Here is a 12,830-nt window from a genome sequence, read left to right on the forward strand (position 1 = left end):
CATACATACATACATACATACATACATACATACATACATAGATACATAGATGATAGATAATAGATGTACAGATGATAGATGGCAGATTGATGATAGAGGATAGGTAGATAGATAGATAGATAGATAGATAGATAGATAGATAGATAATACATAGGTAGATACATGATAGATAGGCAGATAGAGAGATAGATGGATAATAGAAGGATAGATGATAGATTGATGAAGATAGTTACATAGATAGATGATACATAGGTAAATACGTAGATACATGATAGATAGGCAGATAGATAGATAGATAGATAGATAGATAGATAGATAGATAGATAGATAGGGAAAAATGGAACAGAAGGGTTGAAAATGAGGTTTGCTGATGGTCATATTTCTTTCTCTTGGGGATACTTTTCAGCCAAGAACACAAGCAATAGAGAGCAACACGCTAGGTTGCCAGAAATTAGTAAGATTTTTAAATTAGAAAACATTTTTATACAATATACTTTGACCATGTTTTTCTCCCTCCCTCAATTCCTCCCTACTCACCCAACTTTGTTTTTTTCTACAACTACAACTAAAACCAAAAATCAAAACAAGAAACAATAAAACAAAAAAATATCAAAACAAAACAAAACAGAATTCATTTTGTGTTGGCCAAGTACTCCTGGAATGAGACCTGCTTTGGAATGTGGTTGCTATACTCAGAGGCATTTCGTTTGAAAAATTGATTTCTCTTGCCAAAGGGTATCTTACAAATAGTTTCTAGCTTAGAGGTGAAATCCCATGTCCACTTCCCCACTCAGTCCTGGGACCCCACCTGACTTGAACTTGTATGAGCTGTCACAGTCTCTCTGCGCATGTCAGTCCTACTGTGTCTTGAAGACACTCTTTCCTTGCTGTCAACTGTTGTGTGGTATTTGTACATTGTGCGAGGGTGTTTTGTGCTGTGATTGGTGTAATTAAGAACTGAACAGCCTATAGCTAAGCAGGAGGTATAAGAGGGACATCTGGGTGGGGTGGGAAGTCCTTCTGTGTATGTGTTGGTTTTATTGGTTAATGAATAAAGAAGCTGCTTTTGGTCAATGGCATTAACAGAATATAGTCAGGCTGGAAGATAGATAGATAGATAGATAGATAGATAGATAGATAGATAGATAGATAGATAGATAGATAGATAGAGATATAAAGAGAGTAGGTGAAGTCAAGGAGAGGCCATGGAGCCCTGTTGGAGACAGAAGCTAGATGCCAGACAGAACTTTACCTGGTAAGCCACAGCCATGTGGCGATACACAGATTAATAGAAATGGGTTAATCAAAGATATAAGAGTTAGCTAGCAATATACTTAAGTTATTGGCCAAGCAGTAATTTAAATAATATAGTTTCTGAGTGGTTTTTTTTTTTTTAGTCTGAGCAGCCGAGAACAAACAAGAGACCTCCTACAGCAAATTGGAGCATGGTCGACTATATCCACGTACAACTTGAGAAAGCTTAAGAAAGCTTAGAAAGGAATTCTAGACACTGTGTTATGTTTGGTAGCATCCATGGGCCCTCTTTGGCAAATGACTGAACATGATGTGGCCATTCCTGGCACTGGAGGTTTTCCTTAGGGGCATAGGATGTCTAGTTGGATCATTGTTTCCTCAACTGTATGGTGGTACCACTTTACAAATTCCTTTTATAGGTTTCTGTATTTGAGGAAATTTCTACTCTAGTGGGTTTTCATGGTTTGTTTGTTTTTTTAAAAAAGCCTTCAGTGCTTTTTTTCCCCATATTCTCCTCCTTTACCTGGCTCTCCAATCCCCTCCTCATTTAACCCTCCTCCATTTCAATTTCTCCTTCATCATCTCTCCATCACGCTGCATTCTCTTTCTCCTTCCTTGGGAGATTCCTTCCTTCCTCCTGATCTCTAACAAGGATCTATATAGCCCTCAGTGGCTTTTGGGTTGTAGCACACATATGGAAAACTTAAAAAGATAACCTGAGAAAACATAATTAGCAACTTCTTGATCCTGATAAGTATCCATTTCCTTAGCAACAAAGAATGGCAAAGTGGTGAAGCCTACCTGTGTGTTGTTACAAGACTTCAATGGCACAGATATGGTAGCGAGTCAGCCTCCTGAAGTCCCTCTTCTCTTTGCAGCCAGGTCTTAGCGGTCCATCTCCTTCTCTACCGCCAGAGTTTCCACTAAGGACAGCACTGGGAAGGTTCAAGTTCATCTCAAAGCTCTCACTCTAGACTTTAATCAATCGGAAACTTTCCCAATAAATGCAAAGGCCTGTCAAAAAAAGAAACCAGTTGGATGGCTGGAAAGATTGCTCAGCAGTTAAGAGCACTAGCTGTTCTTCCAGAGGACCTAGGTTCAATTCCCAACACCCACATAGTGGCTCACAACTGTCTGTAACTCCAGGATCCAAAACCCTTGTACAGACATATATGCAGGTAAAACACCAATGCATGAAAATAAAAGGAGGAAGGAAGGAAAGAAGGGAGGAAGGGAGGGAGGGAGGGAGGGAGGGAGGGAGGGAGGAAGGAAGGAAGGAAGGAAGGAAGGAAGGAAGTTGGAGAGGAAAATGGCTGACCACAGGAGACGACCTCAGAAAAGGCTATTCCAAGAAGGAGAAGATAGAGGGGATGTTTCCCCATCCCAGACTCTTTAGCATACTCTCTGGCTCCCCAAAAGAGCCTACAATTTCTTAGAATCTAGGGCCACAATTCCCTCGTTGGACCTCTTGTGTGTACATTTCTCTGACCCACAGGTAAGGAAGGCCTTTATTGCCTGGGGATGATTTGTTAAGAAAAATGGACTCACTTGTGACCTAGCGTATTTCCCAAACCCCAACTCAACCCAGGCCTGGCTTTCCCACACTTTGTCTTCCAGAGGAGGGTGTGCAGGCAAAGCAGTCAACAGCACTGGGGGTCAGGAGTCTCTACTCCTACTTCCTTATCTCAGGCTTCATTTTCTTCTCCTCCCAAAGAAGACCAGAACACTGATGCTTTCGTTGGATCTCTCCCAGTCCAAGATTTCCCAAGTGGAGACCGTGTGTGCTCTCGGGGTACAGTGAGGAGTCCTGGAGGAAATCTCTCTCCTCATGAGGCCCTGAACAAGCCTCCAAGATGTGTGAACATTCAGAAATAGGAAGCCTGCATCTTCTTTAGACAATTATAGACAGCCTCAGGTTCTCTGAGGGAATACATAGTTTATAAAACTCAAGGAAACAGCATTCACCTAGTCCCGGGGGATATGACAGATGGTACAACATTATACTAATCCTGCAGCTGATTTATCAGGTTACTTGGAACAAAGTTCCTTGAAGCAACACAAACTTACAATCTTGTGGAGAACAAAAAAAGAACCTCCACTGTCTGACACGGCCACTGCCTGCTTTCCTCCAGACACACCAGGGCAAAAATCTGTGCCTGGTTTATTCTTGCTCACAGAAGCTACATGGCTAGGCCATGTTGCTTTAGTGTAGGCTTCCATCTTCCCTTCCCTGACCCTTCTGCTCCTTCTTTTTAGGACCCCTGGGATTATTCTGGGGCCATCTAGAAAACCCAGGCTACTGGCCCATCTCAAGATATTCAGTGTAAGTCTCCCCAACATGGCTGCTCAAACAGACCTGAACAAGGATGACACCGACCGACATGCCAACCAACCAATCAACATGCTACCAACCAACCAACATGCCAACCAACCAACCAACATGCTACCAACCAACCAACATGCCAACCAACCAACCAACATGCTAACCAAACAACCAACATGCCAACCAACCAACCAACATGCCAACCAACCAACATGCCAACGTGGGAGGGGGAAGCTCACAATGCTTCAACCCTAGACAACGAACTACATGCAGCTCAGAAATGCTGAGAACCGATGAAATAGTCTTCCGCAGAGAAGAGAATACCAATTGGTTACCCAAATAGTCATCCCTGAAACCACATACATGCAAGTAACATTAAACAGGCTGAAAAGGTTGTGTTTATATGTTTAGGGGATGCATAAAAACACACACAAATATATATGAAACATACACATATAACAACTTTTTAAAAAGAGGCCATGAGAGATGGGACGTGGTGGTACACGCCTTTAATCCCAGTACTAGGGAAGCAGAGACAGGTAGATTACCGAGTTGGAGGCCAATCTTGTCTACAGGTGTGCTCCAGGACAGTCAAAGCTCCACAGAGAGACCTGTCTTGGGAGAGGGGGAAAAGGGGAGAAAATTTAAAAGAGAACTGAGTGAGGAGGGGATAACATGGAGGGTTGAGAGGGAGAAAAGGGGAAAGAGGAAGTAATCTAATTATAATACAATATCAAATAATAAAATATGTATTTTAAAGATAGTCAACATAACCAATCTTTTTCACAGAGGAAGGTAACAGGTCCCAGCAATTAAGATTTGGACATGGGGGAGGGGAATGTTAGCATTCTGTTGAATGACGATCCCTTTGGCAAGAATCCATTTTTAGACAGCCATGGTTTCCAACTTAGCAATTCCACTTCTATAATTTATTCCACAGTTATAACTTTAGCCACATATAAAGATTAACTACCTGGAGGCTGCAGAGATGGCTCAGTGCATACAATACTTGATGAGCAACCATGAGATCAGATCCTTAGTACATATATATATATATATATATATATATACATATACACATATATCTATAGTGTGTGTGTGTGTGTGTGTGTGTGTGTGTGTGTGTGTGTTTATGGCAGTCATATGAAGGCTAGGGCAGGGATTCCTGGGTCAAGCTGGCTAGCTTGTCCCGGAGGACCAGTCTTCTATCGACTCAGCCTTACATATTTCTCCTGTCCCAGCCCCTTCCTGTCAATGGAAGAGAATAGTTGACATTCAGTGGTAGAGCTCTGTGGTCACACATTACTGCAAGGACCACTCAGGGCCATCAGTAACTAGGTCTGGTGTCTTAGACAAGAATATTACCTTCAGGAAACCCAAACTGGAAAATGATGAAACTATAACTTACTAATAACGTCCATGTAATGGCTAAAATTGTACCAGTACCAGAATGATATGGCTCAGTTGTTATTATTAATAGCATCTGTTCAGAGAAGTTACATGATCCAGAAATGGTCCTTGAACACACACCTCTTACTGAGTGTTAATGCAGGGATGAGTTCCCCAGGAGCCTCTCTGTAGTGTGAGAGAAAACCTCAAAAGTTGTTACTACACAAAAATAAGTCCAAATACTTTGTATGTCCAGGATGTGGGTGATTTTAAAAGAATTCACAGCTGGGCAGTGGTGGCACACTCCTTTAATCCCAGCATTAGGGAAGAGAGGATCTCTGAGTTCAAGGCCAACCTGGTCTACAGAGCAAGTTCCAGTGCAGCCAGAGCTACACAGAGAAACCCTGTCTTGAAGAATAAAAATAAAAACAAACAAAATTATGTTCCTTGTAATCTTGGCACTTAGGAGTTGGAGGCGGGAGGATCAGGAATTCAAGGTCATCCTCAGCTACTTAGTGAGGCCAAAGCCAGCGAACAAAATGATACCGTGCCTCAAACCAACAAATGACAGAAGTCAAATGTTCTTTGTGAGGTCATGTAAGGACTGGCAGGGAATTTTCCCTGCTTAGTAGCTACAGTCTACGCTCGAGAAAACCCACGGAGCCTTACACTCACCACCCGTCACTGCTGTCTGGTGGGCTGCTTCCATAATGCAGTGTAAGATCCATTTCCCTTTGTCCAAAAGACAAAGAGATTGAATGAGCTCGTGTTCCCCATGGGCAAAGTAACCTTCTGGGGCAGCTCTGGCGACTTCCATCTGTCTTACAGAGATATGGGGGCTCCAAAATGCTAGACATTAAGAGGGTGACCTTCCCCCAGATGAAGAGCGTTTTTCTCTGGCTCTTCCAGGATTTAGGTCCAACCTCTCTATAGAACAGGTAGTCTGGGAGTGGCAGGCAGCTGACACAGAAGCACTGAGATTTAATGGGACAGTAGCAAATAAACGGTTACATTCGTTGAAGAGCAAAATGTAGATGATTATCACTAGCTGAGCTTAAATGGGCTGGAGGGCGGGGAAAGTGTGGTTTCTGATTGGTCTACAGCCTTGGCCTGTAGCCAACCCTGAGGTGGGAGGCTCTGTGCCACTGCCCTTGTGGGGCAACTCTGTGGTCCTGGCATCCCCCAGCGGATGGGAGGAGGCAGATCCTGTACCTTAAAGGAGATGTTTACCCCACCGTCTCAGGTGACGAGCCCTGAAGAAACCTCAGCCCACGTTCTGGATTCCTGTGGGGTCTCTCAGGCCGTTCCGGCACGCAAACCTGAATTTCCGGTGTGATGATGTGAGCAGAAAGTTGCTCAGCTGCCATTCAGCCTGGAGCTATTCCCATCTGCCCCACGCTGTCCCTCCCCTGGAAACATGGTAGGCAGAAGCCTGAAGAAGGGCGCGTATGGATCTCAGCAATCAGATCTCAGGTTAAGCGCGGCTTTCCCGGAGGGCTGCATTCAGCCCCTCCCGAGCCATATCTTACTTTGTGTCCCATTGTTACATTTTGCTTTGTTTTCAATCAGCTTTTCTGTTTTTGTGTGGCATTTCTACCCCTTCTAGAATATAAAATCCATGAGAGCAAGGACCGTCTCTGTCGTGACATGAACTGTCTGTCCCAGGTCGCTAGAAAAGGACCCATAATGCACTGAGTGACTGCTTACTAGTTAGCCAAAAATTACTTTGCAAGTCCTGGCAAGCTTCAGAAGTAGGCACTATGATTACCTTCATGTCACAAATGAGAAACACAGACTAAAAGGAATTAAGTGACTGGATCAGAGTCGGGCAATCAGGTAGAGCCATGGGCTGAGTTTGACCCTGAGACCTCTGGTTCAAAGAGCTAATATCTTTGTATTATGCCATCTCGCCTACCCCTGTTCCTCCCCCCAAATATCTCAAGTCTCGTACACTGACAACTTCATTATAGATTCCTAAGAACTTAGAAGATGGGTGGAGAGAAGAGATACAGTTAAGAAAAATGTATAGGTGAATTCCCATCTGAGGCTCTGGCCACAGAACCGGCCTCCCCAGACCTACCCCCATGGATTCTGGCCTCCCTGCAGCAAGGCTCTACTGGGCCTTGCAACCAAACAGCAGCCCTGGTCTCCAGTGCCACAGACTTGCAGATTCACTATATTTTCTGCCAAATCCAGGAGGCGTGGTGACCATTAACTCCTTACATGGTGCCAGGTGCTGTTTTATATATTTCATTTCTTCTCTTGCTTCACCTGCACACGAGCCTTACTAAGTGCCCGTCGTATCATCTGTATATATGATGAGCAAACGGAGGCCCAGGGATGGTAAGGAAACAGCTCATGGGTACCTGGCTGGAGAAACTGTGGATGAAGAACAAGAGGGCAAGCGGCTGAGTCCAGCTTTTAACCCTCTAGCCCACTGATTGCTCAGTGAAAAATTTGGGATTTTATTTTATTTTATTTTACAAGAATATGCACCACCAGAAGGCTTGATGGCTTAGAAAAATTCATGTGAAGTTCCTGGGCATGAATGGCCTTACATACGGAAAGGGACAGGGATCAGCTTCCTCTCAAACAGGCTGTTACTACTACGCAGTCACAGGGTGGAATTTCACAACCAATTGGATTTGATATAATTAAGTGAAATTAACCAGGATTTTTATAGCAAGCCAGTTCAATGCCTTTAACACATCAGTGCGCACTGGGCCTAAGATGGGGGAGGAGGGTGTAACATTCTTCAAGCTTTACTGGACACAGAATGATGCTCTGTTCCTGTTTGTGAGGTTCAGACGGGAAAGGTGCATTCAAGACCCTTGGCTCAGTTGTCTAACAACCACGAAGTCCTGGCTTCTACCCCCAGCAACAATTGCTAAAATTCATTCCCTTGCGGAGATGAAAATATCTACCCTCTCTTATGGTCCCAACAACAAAGCAAGGTGCAGTTCAATGTTCACCCTAGGGAAACAATCATGAGTTTATTAGGCCCTGACAACTGGACCTGGAGAACCAAGAAGGTTCAGAGGCTAGAAGTACATTTTCATAAGCCTTTCCATGCAGGGAGGCCCTTGACAGTTCTTCCAAACCCTAATCTGGCCTTGAGAGGGTGTCCCACAAGAACAGTGGCCCCTGGTGGATGCCCAGCAGAGCACACAAGCCCAGGCATGTCAATCAAGGAGCTTCCAGCGTCCCTGTCCTAGCATGGATAGGGGTTCAGTCCCTGCTGGGAGACAGACAGTGGAGAAACAACAAAGTGGACGAGGCTTCAGGGTCATTCACTGAAGCAACAAAAGAGGCTGATTTTGAAGGTTTGTTTGTTATCTGTCCACATAACTTTCTACTTAAGGGGGAAAGGGTTTGCCATCTACTCTGATTTCAATAAAAAGAAAACAGTGGGGGAAGCTTTTATTCCTTCATCTTTAATGTACGTATATGGGAAACCAAGACCCAATGGGAAGAAATTGCCTTAAGTCCCAAGTATTAGTGGCAGAATGGGGAGAATTCATGTCTCCTGATATCATTTATATCTACCGCTCAGATGGCAGTGACTGCAATGAGCTGATTAAAAACATGGTTGGAAAATAAAGCCAATAACGGTGGGAAAATAATAACCAAGATCAAATTTACAGCTGCTGGAACTTAGTTTCTGTCAAATTCTTTTTGGCTCTTATCTTCTTGAGAAAGTGGTTGAGCCTCCTTTCTGTCCAGCTAATAAATTGTTTTGCTTTGTTTTTTTGGTTTTTTTGTTTTGACAAAAACGGGAGGGAGCAGAGCCTGGGTTAAGCTTGCTGCTCTTTGTCAAGCTGGTTTTCTACTGTGGAGTTACTCAGAGCTCTCTGGGTCCCATATGACAGGTACTGCAGGTCCAAACAGGAGGCTGGAGCGCTCCAAACCAATTCCCACCATTGCCTGCCCTGAAGTTTCCAATGACTCAGAAGCAAAGGAAAGAGAAAAGACTAAATATAGGTGCCCCGAGAGCCCGCCAAACCTGGACTTACCTACCTTCTGTCCGTGGCCACTTGAGGAAGTCACGTGACCTCATAGCATCTCACTACCATCGGCTGGAAAAATGACCTTTCTAATGCCGTGACCCTTTCATACAGTTCCTCATGTTGTGGTGAGCCCCAACCATAAAATTATTTCATTGCTACTTCATAACTATAATTTTTCTACTGTTAAGAATTATAATGTATATATCTCATAGGCAGGCTCTCTGATACGCAATCCCCAAGGGGTTTGAGACCCACAGGTTGAGAACCAGGCAGGTAGTGCCAAGCCCAATGCCCTGAGTTCAATCCCTGGAGCCCGTGTAATGGATGAAGAGCACCAACTCCTAACCTCCATAAAGTCACATGGCACGAGCTCATCGTGAAGTTTGCATACAGTGACATTTCCTCAGTGTAAGAACACATAAAGATTAGAGTGATACCCAGAAGAGGCCAGTCACATACGAGTCATGTAACAATAGCACATGTTGGTGACTGCAATGTAACTGGTTTCCCATAAGACCTGATAGATAATCTTACAACCTTAAGTGCGGCAGACTCCTCACACCCCCACCAAGGCCAAGCAAAGCACACCCTGCACGCCCCGGAGTGAGCTCCGCCCTCAACCCTGCTGTCAAAGCCTGCTTTCCACCTGTAGGCAGACAGAACAGTGGTGTGTTCGGGGTGAGAGGAGTGTCCGAGAAACGTGTTCTGCTGGGTTTCATCACAGCTTCACTGTGCCATTGTGAAAAGTTACTTAACTTCCTGAGCCTCGGTTTTCTCGTTTTAAAACCGGCACTAATAGCAGTGCCCAGTGCATAAACCTGGAACAATTAAATGGCATAATGGAAGTAAAAACTTAACACACTGATTCATCCTTAGGAAATGGCCCCAAAATATTAACTCTTGATTTACCCCAGATTAGCCCTTTGCCTCCAAAAGGAAAGAATAGAGGGCAGCAAAAGCGCCTGGGATGGCCTTAGAGTGACTTCAGATAAAGTGTAGATCATGTTACCAGTTACCTATGTGGTGTTGATCATGACCTTGCATTACTCTCTGCCTCAGTTTCTCTATTTGCAAAACTGAGGAGGTGGAATTTGATGAGCCCTTTCAGGCGCCTAAATAAGGTTAGACGAGAAGACATAGGCTTCTCCTACTAGGGTTTCTGTGTGGATCCTACCTCCCCAGCCATCCAGAGTAAAGGCCCAGGAAGGGGCCAGCCTCATCAAACCAATGCCTTAATTGAGAGAACTACTGGAAGAGAGAAAAATATCCCAGCTGTATCCATCACTGTGTAACCTGGGTCATTCCCCCTCTCTGCACCTCGGTTCCTTCTAAATGGAGCATTGAAGGGTACTCAGCTTATCATAGCCACATGAGCTAGTGTCAGTCAAGGGCTTAGTCCACAGACAAAGGGTTCAGTAACAGTATTGTCGGTCAATCACTATTGGTTGCTAGGTGCATTGCTTGCAGACCCCATTGTTAGACATAGCCCTTCTTATAGCTGGACCACACACACACACATACACACACACACACACACACACACGAGTCCACTCCAGGCAGTATTTGCAGTGACAATAAGGTTCTTTATGAAAGCAGCAGCCATGCATAGACACACCTGGAAAATTGTAGGCCTGCCTCTGCATACCAATAGTCTACATTCCCGTTGTTCCCACTCGGCCTGAAGGAGGTGGCAGCCCTTGCCATGAAAACCGGTTTTGCAGAACTGGGGAAGACTTAAGATTATTTCTTACCCAAGATAGAAGGTGAGAAGAATGGACCCTCTCATATCTCATGTAGTGCTATGGAACCTAGCGCTGTAGGGCACTATGCATTGGACTGAAGAATACACTTCAGGGATGTATCCAAGACGGACTTCCATTTCCTTAGCTGGAAAATGGAGTGAACCCTCTTCCCCAGGTCACTGCAAAGACGGAAGGAGCACACACATGGCTCAGAGCAAGCCTGCAATGAGCATCGATTGCACCCTTGTCTCTATTCCTCCTGGGGTGTTATTTGACCACATGACACTGGGAACACCCCAACAAAGGACGCTTGGAGATGTCCTTTCACAGCAACATCTGTAGAGTAGTAGAGGTGGTCTGGGGTACCAATCTGGAAAGCTGACTTCCTCCCTGGCTTTACCTCTCCATGATCTTCCACAGGACACTTTCAGTCTATGGCGCAGAGTTTTCTCATCTGTAACAGCCCCGTTCAACAGAAACCCAATGTAAGCCACCAAAGCAACTTGAAACAGTTGTAGGCCTCATTTTTTTTTTTTACAAAACATCAAAAGAAATAGGGCAAGAGGAAAATGAATTGAATACTCATTTCTCTCATTTCAATCTATCCCTCCATATTATCATTTCATTTTCTCTTTGAAATCTTGGTGGTTCTTAATTACAAGGCGATTTTTGGCAGTTTATCTGGGGATGTTTGGGGTTATCAAAGCCCAGGGCAGGAGGTAGAGACATGGGGGTGAGCTTGGTTACCTGACAGTAGAGGCCAGACCTTGCTAAACAACTTACAATGCATGGGAAAGACCCCTACATCAGAGGATGGTCTGGTCCAAAAGCTGGCCAGAAGCTGGTTGATGCTTGCAACAAATCTCTGCTTAGATTGGCTGCTTGTCAAGGGCTCATTAGGTACACGTGACCAGTGGCTGCCATATCCGTCTGTGCACATCTTTAGTATCGATACTGGGACACAGGCTTTAAAAAGTCAAGGATTTAGAAGATATGTAGTCTTAACAAATTGGTTTTGTGCTCATCCTTAAATAGCTGACCAAAAGATTTATGGCTGGTCTACCATGGCTGCCTAAGAACAGAGCCCATCTGTCTTTAGCTGGTTAGACCCTTTCAAAGCACCCACCCGCCCCAGGGAGACCAAGCCTGGGTCAAACAGTGAGCCTTGTTGTTCTTGACGGGGAAGACAATGCTGCAGGCCCTGCTACCTGCCTGACAGAGCCATTGTGGCTGGAGCAGAAAAGGGCTTTGTCAGGATGGCAGCCGAGGAGCCCGCAGTTCAATAGGGCCCTTTATGTGTGCCCTGATAAGATGCCCTGATGCCAGCCTTGAGAGGCCCTGCCCCCTCCTGGAGCAGATGGGGAGCCAGAGGCCCTGAGAGGGTATGGAAGGCCCTTCTGAAGGTCTTAGTCCTCTCTACCTTGAAGTGGAACTTAAAATACAAACCTCACCTGTTACTGGGAATCCTTGTTCCAGCACAGGACAGACTCAGTACTATCCTCCGCCTCAGGCAGAAGGACATCTAGCCAGGCCCCTCAACACAGTGGCTCCTCAGATGACAAATCCATATATTTGTATATATATTGTATTATATGTATTAAAGAACACATATATCTCTCTTTCTTCATATCTGGATACAACTATGACAAGAATAATTTAAATACTCTTTTGAGACGACTAAGAAAAGTGGCCGGATCTTGTGCTCTTAACATAAACATTTCCCCAACACACACACACACACACCACACACACACACACACGCCCCAGTGTAGAGTGGCCATATTAATTAGTTTGGTGTTGTGGTAATCTTTCACAATGTATGCATATGTCAAACCATCACAGCGCATTCCCGACATACATGTCATTTGTGGCTAGGGAGCAGTCTGGGTGGGTAAATTGTTTTCTATTCAAGCGTGAGCACTTGCGTGTGTAGCCACGGCACCCGCATGCAAATGCATTGTGTGGCATTGCTTGTCTGTAACCCCAGCACTGGTGGGAGGAGGGACGAGCAGAGATGGGAAGATTCCTGGGAGTCTACCAGCTAGTCAGTGCCACAGGAACAGCAAGCTCCCAGTCAGGGAGAGACTCTGGCTAAAAACCAGAAGGGAGGGTGGG

Source organism: Microtus pennsylvanicus, chromosome 11 (genome assembly GCF_037038515.1).
Source record: "Microtus pennsylvanicus isolate mMicPen1 chromosome 11, mMicPen1.hap1, whole genome shotgun sequence".
Lineage (NCBI taxonomy): Eukaryota > Metazoa > Chordata > Mammalia > Rodentia > Cricetidae > Microtus > Microtus pennsylvanicus.